The sequence below is a fragment of the Hemitrygon akajei genome, chromosome 12, assembly GCF_048418815.1.
Source record: "Hemitrygon akajei chromosome 12, sHemAka1.3, whole genome shotgun sequence".
Classification (NCBI taxonomy): domain Eukaryota; kingdom Metazoa; phylum Chordata; class Chondrichthyes; order Myliobatiformes; family Dasyatidae; genus Hemitrygon; species Hemitrygon akajei.
Window position 1 is genome coordinate 62,731,475 of NC_133135.1, and position 11,241 is coordinate 62,742,715.

The window sequence follows — 11,241 nt, forward strand, 5'->3', positions numbered from 1 at the left end:
ATTTATTTATGTTTTGCTTGGACTGATATTTTAGTGCAGAATTGTTTTGATACTGTGCGTAAATGAAGTGAAGCAAACTAGGCTGATTACGCGACAATGATCGCCAACGATTACGTGCATAATATAGACAGATATGTAAGTGATGGGTCCTTTTCTTTATTTTGTTTTTTATAACTTAAGATATTTTGTTAATACAATTTTCAATTTAAGCTTATACTGCTGTGAGCTAAAATATTGCTTCCTGGCGAACAGTAAATTTGCATTAGTGTCGCAGTATTCATACAAGAAATAAGTCTTATTTTTTCCTTAGAAGAAATATACAAACTATAAGTTTTTGCATTTACCCAAATCATATCCATCCTAGACCCATTTATTTACTAGTAATGGTCCTTTCATCGCTATTCCCATGTAGTGTAATGTTATTGTAGTTTGTATTCACAGTTACAGCTAACTCTTTATGACCCTATGGTGAGAAGGTTACATACTCTATTTATCTTATTGTGTGCAACTGCACAAATTAGAACAATAATAATTTTTTCATTATGAGGTCCAGTTACTGATCACAAAATTTGTTTACAGGGTCTGGAACACAAATTATAATGGTTCAGAAGGATGGCCTGACATTTGCAGTATTAATAATGAAAAGGCTACGTGAATTAAAATTGCAACTTCCAAACTGTGAGAAACTGAACTTTCTGTTTCAACTTGTCAGTTTTCACTTCAGGAATATCTGAGAAAGAAAAATTGTAACAAGGTAAGTATTGTAAGCAAATGAATGATTTGTCAGATACAGCAAATGACCACGGATGAAGGCCTAGTATTGTGTATTTGTATTTTTATTAGTAAAACATATTACTTGAAGATGTATCTTCTGTAATATGCAGGCATACAGTTCCTTATTGAAGGTGCTGCCAGTGACATTCTGTTGCTCCAAAGGATGTGCTGATGTAGTTTCAGTAGTGTTAAAAGCATGAAATTCACATTATACATACTATGCACAATATGCTGTACACACTGTTTTCACTGTTAAAAAATATTGAAATTATTGTGAACAGTTGAATGAGATGCACTTGTGCTTTTAATGCAAATACATTTTTATTATTTTCATTCATTATGAAGAACCTTTCAGCTTAACAAAAATGTATCTATTTCCTCCCTTTAATGATTATGATCTTTTAGCTTCTGCTATTTCTTATCCATGCATATATTATTAACTTTATTTTGCCTTACATAAAACATTACCTTCAATATGTTGGTTTTTGCTAGTGTTATGTTTTTAATATTTCAGTAATATTTGAGTAATCTTGTGTATATATATATTGTTTAGGTTTTCTTGTTTTTTTAAAATAATGAATTATGGGTTATATGTAAAAATATGTTAATTGCATACATCATCACATTACCACGTGATACGTGTGCACCTCGCTTAAAGTAAAACCGAAGTTACATCTGTATTTTCAGTCTCCCATTACTTTCTTTGAGTAGGTTTAATCTTTTGAAGTTATCAACCATAACATTAGTGACAAGGTATTTTAAAAATGAACCTGATATGGCTACTGACCTGTTAAGACTGAGTGAGATGTTCGAAATAAAATAAAATGCAACAAGAGCAATGTCAAAACAGAGCAGCGCATGTACAAAAGGAAGACACGATCGAGATTTTTTAAAAAGCCATTAACGGAAGAATTCAGAGCCCATAAAGAGTGAATCCCAGGTGATACTAATCATTTAAAAAACAGGAATAGCTAGCTGCATTGGAGAGATCGATGAGTTTGATTACATAATGGGTAAGGAGCTCATGTATACTGAGCTATTGGAACAGTATTTTGAAGCAAATGAAATAGCCAGTGAGAAGCGAGTGCCAATTTTGCTGAGTGCATTGGGTTTAAAGGAATACAGTTTGCTTCGAAGTTTGACTCCTCCAACCAAACCACTTGTAATGAGCTTTGCTGCTATTGTAAAAGTAACGCTAGAACAATTAGAACCAAAGCCACTGTTGATTGTAGAAAGCTTTAGGTTTCATAAGTGGAATCAAAAGGAAGGGGAGTCCATTTTAGCGTATGTGGCCAAATTGAAGAGATTGTCTGAGTATTGTCAGTTCGGTTATGGGCTTAATAATGCACTGAGAGATCATTTAACTTGTGGGATCTTAAAAGAAAGCATTCAGAAATGGTTCCTAACTGAAGCTCAACTTACATTTAAAAGAGTAGTCGAAATTTCAATAGAAACCGCGGAGATGCAATTAAGTTGCAATCAAGAATGAAAGTAAGCGTGAACAAAATTGCATCATCTAAACAGAAACAAGCCTGGCCAAACAAATTGTGTTAATGTTGTAGCAGGGACTCACATACACCAAATAAATGCAGATTTAAAGGTGAAACTTTCAGAAGAGCAGAGGGTGGAGCTTAGTCAAGATGGCGCTAAACGGCGACTCCTTTGCTTGCATCTTCGGAAACAGTTCTATTTCCATCTTTAATATCTCTGTTTTTCCCTTTCAGGGTTCTTTTGAAGACCCTGACCTGGAGTTACGTGCTGACTTTGGTTCTTTACGGGAATAGGACCCGCTCTCGGGGTGTCATGACTGGCCGTTATCCGACATGCCAAGGGCACAGCCTAAGATTTCAGCTCACCGTTGGAAGCCCAGGATCTCGGGGCTCTGGAGTCAGGCGGATCGAAGGTCAGTAACCCAGATCGGTATGTCGTGGGAGCTGGAAGATATTTGGCTGTGTGCCCAGAGACCTGAGATCTTTGGGCACAGAGCTTGGAAAAAGCTACACAACTGACTTTTAACATTGTTAACCAGTGAGTTGTTTGTTATGTCTCCCCTCTTGCTGTGAAACGGAGACATCTCTTTCTCCCTTATTAGAGAGAGAGAGGACCTGTGGTATGTTGAATACTGGGTGAACGCATAGTCTTTGGAGTACTGCAAGTCTGTGTCTTTGCTGTTGCTTTTGCTGCACGCTTGAGTGCTCAGTGGTGGGTGCCTATGATTTTTTTGCCATTGGGGGGTGGGGGGATTGTTGCTTGCTGCCACTTACACGTGGGAAGGAGGGGAGCTGGGGGGGGACTTTGGGGTTCTAACATTTAACTGTCATTCATTCTTTGGGGCACTCCTGTGTTTTCGTGGATGGCTGTGAAGAAAAAGCATTTCAGCATGTATATTGTATACATTTCTCTGACACTAAGTGTATCTTTGAAACCTTTGAAAAGTAGGGCACACACAAAAAGCATGTTGGGCAGACTAAAATAAATGGACTGCACAGAGAAGAGGAAAAGCTAAAAATTCAAGTTGCCATTTCAAAAAGAGCAGTCATGTATATGTTGTTGATGTAAAATCTGACAATGATGAGAGTGACACAGGATTGTGTAGCCTTGAGATTTATAGTGTAAAAATTAGCAATAGACAAGCAATATGGCTTACACCAGAAGTGAACAGCAAAGTAATTAAAATGGAATTGTACACTGATTTAGCTGTTTCAATTACTCCACAAAATGAGTTTGAATGGCATTTCAAAGATACTAAACTGAAGCCTGCAGATATCCAACTAAGAACTTATCATGAAGAAAATATATCTCCTGTGGAATGACGTTTGTGATAGGGAAATACAACAACCAACAAGCCACATTGAGCTGGTATGTGGTAAAAACAGAAGGACCAGCTTTATGGGAATGTGATTGGCTGAGCCAACTACAACTTAATTGGAGATCCATCCACTACTTGCATTCCATTTCCCCTGCAATGAAGCCAACTGAAAGCAAATTAAGAAAAGTACTAGATGATGCCACAGATATCTCCATGCTGAACACCATGAACCATTGGCCAACAGAGGACAAACAGGCATTGATGCTAATGTCTGTGTCTCTAGTTGGAAAGCACATTGGATCAAGGAAGAACCATGCTTCTCAGAGGAACCGTGAGAATATCGAAAGCAGTGAACTAACTTATCAAACAATGCATTTTCTTTGTTTCAACACAGCAGCAAAGAAAACTAGTTTAAATCTAAACATGGAGCAAAAACACTGATGAGTTGCAGTAGGGCCTGTTTCTCTGCTGTAAAATCAATGTGACAGAGCACTGAAAAAGAGAGTTCACACTGGCCTAGCTTTCTCCTACAGATGCTGACTGTCATGCTATACATTTTGAAGGTTTTTTGTGCATCAGATTTTGAGCTCTACATTGGAAATCTACAGAAGAATATATTTGGTTCATCATGACTGCACCATTTTACACTGACAGGTGAAAAACACTTTAGAAGTAATCAGATACATTCATAGTGGATTCTGATTAAATTTAAAGTAAAATAAAGCAGAAACTTTGCTTCTACAAATTTATCAATGAAAGAAAACGAGAGGGTGCACTGATATGATGAAGACCATTCATAAATTACTTCGAAGGTCTATCAGACAGGCAAAGGAATCATAAAAACACTAGATTATGCAGGGTTTTAACCCAAAATGTCAACAGTTCCTTTCACTCCAGAGATGCTACTTCATCCATTGATTTCCTATAGTACATTGTTTATTGAAAGAGAAACACAGCAAAACTACCCAAGCAAAATATTACAGCGATATAAGTGCAATGGAATTATCAAGGAAGAGATGAGGATCTTAAAATAATGTAAATGCTGTAAAATGAATGAGCATGTTTGTGATTTTTTCCTACAAAAATGCACTAACATGCTTGTTTTCTGCACCAAAGCAAAAATTAGGACTTCATCACAAGTAAGATAAAAGTGTTGTTCAAACCGAGGGATTCCCTGTAAAACAGTGAAATTCCCAAGGTTATGAGAATTTGTCCATAATAGACAGCAAGATTAGTAAGTCAATTTTTGATGTGTTCATTATTATTATGAGATTATTATCATTAATGCTCTGGCAGGAAACATCAATAGGACAAAGGACAATCTGCCATAGAGCAACACCAAAATCACCATGGAGATGAGTTGGAGTAATCTCTGATCAAATGGGTTCATGGAGACAGTTTGAGATTGATACAAAGGCTGCAGTGTACCCTCAAGAAAACTGGAGTGTTGTCCTCAAGATTGTGTTGGTCCTTTATAGCTTAAAGAACATCGCATCTTCCGTCAAATTTTTATTACAATATTTCTGCAACAAATAAGTTGGTATTTTGAATTATTTCTTGGAATGACAACTTTATGCTTGTTGGGCTCTGTATTTAGATTCTTTCTATATCTCTCATTTCCTCTTTATTTTTCACACAACTCCATCTTTTATCATCTTTATTTTCTCTCCTCTCAATGTCAGCAGTACTTGGCTTTGATATTGATGAGAATCATTGGCAAATCACAGAGATCCCCACCACTTACCAAAGACGATCCCATACGAAGGTCTAGTACCAGCAGGAGGTAGCATAAGGCACGATTCCCCACATATTTTAATAGAGGGAAGTGACTCTGTGACACTAAGGCATTATATTCTCCATTTTTTTAAAATGTTTTAAACATTTCTTAATAAAATGATATTAAAAATTAATGTTTTGATAGATTTTGATTGCTTTTGAATGTCTAAATTATTTAGAAACCAGCTTTAATAGTTTCATTTTAAATTTTGGCTTATGCTTAGTTAGCTGTCAAAATCTTTTTTTCAATTTTTGGACAAAGCATGTTTTACTGAACTCCCGTCCTCAATCTGATCTTATTATGGTACAGCAGCCTCCTATACTGCATGGGACTTACGGAGAGGGACAGGTTTTAATATCAACTTCTGAATGGAATGTTGCGGTCAAAGCCACAAAGTAGAGAGCTTGAAGTTATTATGAAAATGAGTGGTTATTGCAGAAGAATGTTTACTTCTTCAAAATATAAGACTATTTCAAAGATTTTTTATTAATCCTTAATATTAAAGTCAGCTGTGTTTCCCTTTGAAAGGCTTGGTGTCTCATTTGAGCACAGGATGCTCATATTCTGGGCATTAGTAAGATTACAGAATTCCACCTCTGATCTTGCCTGAATACTCTCAAGTCTCAGCTCATCTGGAACTGAACTCACCTCCACACGCTGATTCAGTGCGTTTGTAGCCTTCTCCCCTTATTCCACCCTTCATAAACTCCAGGTCTTTCAAGCCTCTGCTGCTGGCTGCAAAACTTACTCCAGGTCTTTCCACGCCTTCATCCCTGTTTTTGCAGCCTGTATTGACTCCCTGGGTTAGACAGCACCTCTCTCTGACATTGCCTATCTTTACCTCTACAATCTCCTCTAGTTAGTCAGTCTTTGAAGATCTCTTGTTTTTTATTCTTCCTCAGATTTATCTGCTGTACCATGGTTTTGGCTGCAAAAGTCATATGACAGAGAATTTCCCCTAAACCTCTCTCTCCTTCCTTCCAATAGACATTCCTTAAAAACCCACATTTGAGCAAGTTTTAAGTAATCTGTCTCTTACCTGAGATTGAGGCTCATTCAGATTTTGTTTGATCATATTCAGGTTGGGGAGTTTCGTTTACAGGTATCAGAACACATTTCAAATGAGGACTGAATGCATGAATATCCCTTTCATGCTCAGTACTCTGAGATTCATAGGGTTTTTCTGGGGGAAAAAGAATCCAGTGTTTTGTATTAGCTCAACGTAAAATTCAGTTCTTTGAATTTTGGTGTGAAAAACCTGGAAAATGTGCAAGAGCATGTTCAGGATGTGAGATTGGCTTTCAGGTAACACAATTCAAGGTAAAGGTATCAAGTATGAATCCAAGCTTTTGACAAGGTTTTAAAGAAGACATCTAATAAAGATATTCTAAAACATAAAGATATTTGAAGATATTCTAATGAAAGATTGATGTCTTTAATCTTTAATCATATAACTGCAAAATATTTTATTTTCTTAAAAACTGTACAGTAGGAATTTAATTACACATATAAAAACAAAAAATCAAAAGCACTTTGAGTGATTTGGTTAATAATTATTTTCTCACTGAGGGCATAATGTGCAACATGTTATTTCTATTAAAAATATTTTATAATTTTTATCAGGTTCAACTTCCCACTAGAATATGTGCTTATTGAGATTTAAAATTTCTGCAGGATATGCTGAGGGTTTCTACGGTTTTTTCAACTGCAACAATACCAATGTTCTTGTAGCTCCCAACAGGAAGGAGGTACAGGAAACCTAAGTCCCACACAAATCAGGTTCAGGAACAATTATTACCCCTCAATCATCAGTTGCCTGAACCAGAGGGGATAACTTCACTTGCACAAACATTGAACTCATTTCATAACCTCTGGATACACTTTCAAGGCCTCTGCAATTCATGTTCTCAATATTTATTTATTCATTACTTTTTTTTTGCATTTATACTATTTGTAGCCTTTTGCACATTGATTATTTGTCCATCTCTGTGTGTAGTTTTTCATTCATTCTATTGTGTTTCTTTGTATTGTGAATGCCCGCAAGAAAATGAATCTCAGGATAGTATATGGTAACATATGTACTTCGATAATAAATTTAGTTTGAACTTTGAACTTTTTTATTGCCACATTTTTTCTGAGACAAGATATCATAAAGAAAATGCAGCAATTACCACTTTATTTTCACCATGGATGTCCAGACCTTATATACCTCCATCCCCCACCAGGAAGGTCTCAAAGCTCTCCGCTTCTTTTTGGAAATTCCAGACCTAGCCAGTTCCCTTCTACCACCACTCTCCTCCGTCTAGTGGAATTAGTCCTTACTCACAATAATTTCTCCTTTGGCTCCTCCCACTTCCTCCAAACCAAAGGTGCAGCCATGCACCCATATGGGTCCCAGCTATGCCTGCCTTTTTGTTGGCTTTGTGGAACAGTCCATGTTCCAAGCCTATATGGGTATCCATCCCCCTCTTTTCCTTCGTTACATCGACGACTGCATTGGCGCTGCCTCCTGCACGCATGCTGAGCTCGTTGACTTCATTAGTTTTGCCTCCAACTTTCACCCTGCCCTCAAATTTACCTGGTCCATTTCTGACATCTCCCTCTCCTTTCCTGATCTTTCCGTCTCCATCTCTGGAGACCGGCTTATCTACTGATATCTACTATAAGCCTACAGACTCTCATATCTACTTGCTCTCTGGATGAGTCTTTCATTCCAGGACAGAGGAGATGTCTTCCTTTTTTAAACAAAGGGGCTTGCCTTCCTCCGCCATCAACTCTGCTCTCAAACACAGCTCTCCCATTTCAGGCACATCTGTTATCACCCCATCCGCCCGCCACCCCACTCGGAATAGGGTTCCCCTGTCCTCACCTACCACCCTACCAGCCTATGGGTCCAACGTATCTTTCTCCGTAACTTCCGCCACCTCCTACGGGATCCCACCACCAAGCACATCTTCCCCTCCCCCCCCCCTTTCTGCTTTCCGCAGGGATTGCTCTCTACGTGACTTCCTTGTCCATTTGTCCCCCCCAACCCTTCCCACCAATCTCCCTCCTGGCACTTATCCTTGTAAGCGGAACAAGTGCTACACCTGCCCTTACACTTCCTCCCTTACCACCATTCAAGGCCCCAGACAGTCCTTCCAGGTGAGGCGACACTTCATCCGTGAGTCAGCTGGTATGGTATACTGCGTCCGGTGCTCCCGGTGCGGCCTTTTATGTATTGGTGAGACCCAATGCAGACTGGGAGACCGTTTCGCTGAACATTTACGCTCTGTCCGCCAGAGAAAGCAGGATCTCCCAGTGGCTACACATTTTAATTTCACGTCCCATTCCCATTCTGATATGTCTATCCATGGCCTCCTCTACTGTCAAGATGAAGCCACACTCAGGTTGGAGGAACAACACCTTATATTCCGTCTGGGTAGCCTCCAACCTGATGGCATGAACATTGATTTCTCTAACTTCCGTTAATGCCCCTCCTCCCCTTCTTACCCCATCCCTGATTTATTTATTCCCCCCTCTTTTTTTTCTCTCTCTCTGCCCATCACTCCTTGCCTGCTCTCCATCTCCCTCTGGTGCTCCCCTCCCCCTTTCTTTCTCCTTGGCCTCCCGTCCTATGATCCTTTCCCTTCTCCAGCTCTGTATCCCTTTTGCCAATCACCTTTCCAGCAATTAGCTTCACCCCACCCCCTCCTGTCTTCTTCTATCATTTCAGATTTTCCCCTCCCCCTCCCCCTCCTACTTTCAAATCTCTTACTATATTTTCTTTCAGTTAGTCCTGACAAAGGGTCTCAACCCGAAACGTCGACAGTACTTCTTCCTATAGATGCTGCCTGGCCTGCTGCGTACCACCAGCATTTTGTGTGTGTTGCTTGCAATTACATTGGGTCAGGTTACGGTGCAAGTGAGATTCTCAATCTTGATTTTTATTGAGAAGAGATAGTTGGATCAGGAAGATTAACAGTATCGAAATCAAAGTTTGAAAAATGTATCATAAGGATATTTCCATTCTTTCAAAGAAGAGAGTGGAATGGTCATTGCATGAATAGAAATCTTCAGCAGCAAACTTACGTGAGTCAGTAAGCCAAGCTCAGCCACATCACTCTGACTCAGTGCTGTGCTCTGACGAATGATAATGACGAAGTGAAGGACAAATTTTATCACACTTTTACATGTGGTGTCAGAGGACGCCATGACTTAGTTATCATCGTAGGTGAACTGGCGCAAACAACACAAATAATGACAGATCGATAGGATGACACAGAAGTGCAAACATGAACAAAAATGGGGAGAAGCACGTCCCATCTCCATATTATGATATAATTACTGGTAGAACATTATTTACACAAGCTGACAATGGTGTTCTCCTCATGGTAGAGATAAGAACCAGAGCTCACAGGTTGGCGAAAAGTGAGAAGGAGAGTAAAGTGATCACCACTTTGTGGGAGTCTCCATCAGGCTAAGAAAGCCACAAAGGAAGGAGAAAGGCATTATGACATTGACAAAGCTAGAGTCCTCGGAATTAGAATTAAAACATTGATTTCCAGTCATCAAAACTGTAATGTATGGATCTATTTCTTTTAGAGCAATGATCCCCCTTAACACTACATATTGATCTGTTATCTGTACATGCGCTGTTGTCTACGCATGTACATCTCCTCTGCTCTCTTTCTCTCTCTCTCCCCCCCTCCAATCTCCCTCTCCCTCCTCTCCCTCTCTCTCAATCTCCCTCTCCCTCTCTCTCTCTCTCTCTCTCTCTCTCTCTCTCTCTCTCTCTCTCTCTCTCTCTCTCTCTCTCTCTCTCTCTCTCTCTCTCTCTCTCTCTCTCTCTCTCTCTCTCTCTCTCTCTCTCTCTTTCTCTCTCTCTCTCTCTTCTCGCTCTAATGTGAATACACCAGTTAAAGCCACCCCCTGCACTAGCACAACAAGTTAGTGAAGAGTATGGACCAGAATGTCAGAAAATATTACGAACTGCACTGACTGTTATGGGACAAAACAGCATGAGAAAGCTGAAGGACCCGTGAATGACAGTGAAAATAACACGCTGAATTTAAAGTGAAAATAACATGGCACAGCTCCAGTCGGGAAAATTGACTAATTTTGATCGTGGTAATGAAAGCTGTAAGTCATATATCGAGAGGGTTGCGCGTATTGTAATGTGAGCAACGTAGAGGAGCAAAAGAAAGTATCCACAATTCTTAGATCAATGGGTACATGGACACACAGTCTCTTACGCAACTTAGAAACTCCTGAAAAGCCAGCAAACAAAATGTTCAATGAAATTGGTACAATTTTACAAAATCACTTGGGCCCTAAAACACTGGGAAATGGCTGAGAGATTTAGATTTTACAAAAGGAACCAGTCAAATGATGAAAGGCTTTCTGAATACATTGTAGAACTGCGTAAACTTTCCCAGGACTGTGAATCTAGAGATGGACTTTCTGATGCATTATGGGACAGGCTTGTACGTGGCGTGCATAGTCAAAGCACTGAAATGAGGATATTGGCTGAAAGAAACCTAACCTTAGAACGGGCGTTGACCATTGCAATATCGTTAGAGACTGCAGCAAAGGATGCAGCAGAACTACAGAAAAGGAGATTGGAATGAGAAATGCATGAGATGTGCCCAAATGGTGCAAAAAAAAACCCAAAAATGTTATCACTATGGCAAATCCTCCCATGATGCAAATGACTATTGGTTCAAGGAAAAAGAGTGCAGTAAGTGCCATTGACAAGGTTACGTAGAGAAAATGTACAAGGCAGACTAAAAGCACAATTGAATGAAAAGTCTCAAATACAAAACTAAGCAAATGCATAAAGTTACTGAATGTAAAACAGAATCAGACAACATAGAGCCTGACAAAGGTGAACTGTCATGCC

General features: G+C 39.2%; 1 long non-coding RNA gene across 1 annotated transcript in view; it reads left to right on the plus strand.

The window, feature by feature from the left end:
- LOC140737100 (uncharacterized) overlaps nucleotides 1-2,671 on the plus strand; it is a 39,256-nt gene extending 36,585 nt beyond the window's left edge. The window contains exons 3-4 of the long non-coding RNA XR_012101056.1: nucleotides 580-754; nucleotides 2,499-2,671. This is a non-coding gene — a long non-coding RNA (uncharacterized lncRNA). The remainder of the gene's footprint in view (nucleotides 1-579; nucleotides 755-2,498) is intronic.
- The last annotated feature ends 8,570 nt before the right edge of the window (nucleotides 2,672-11,241 follow it).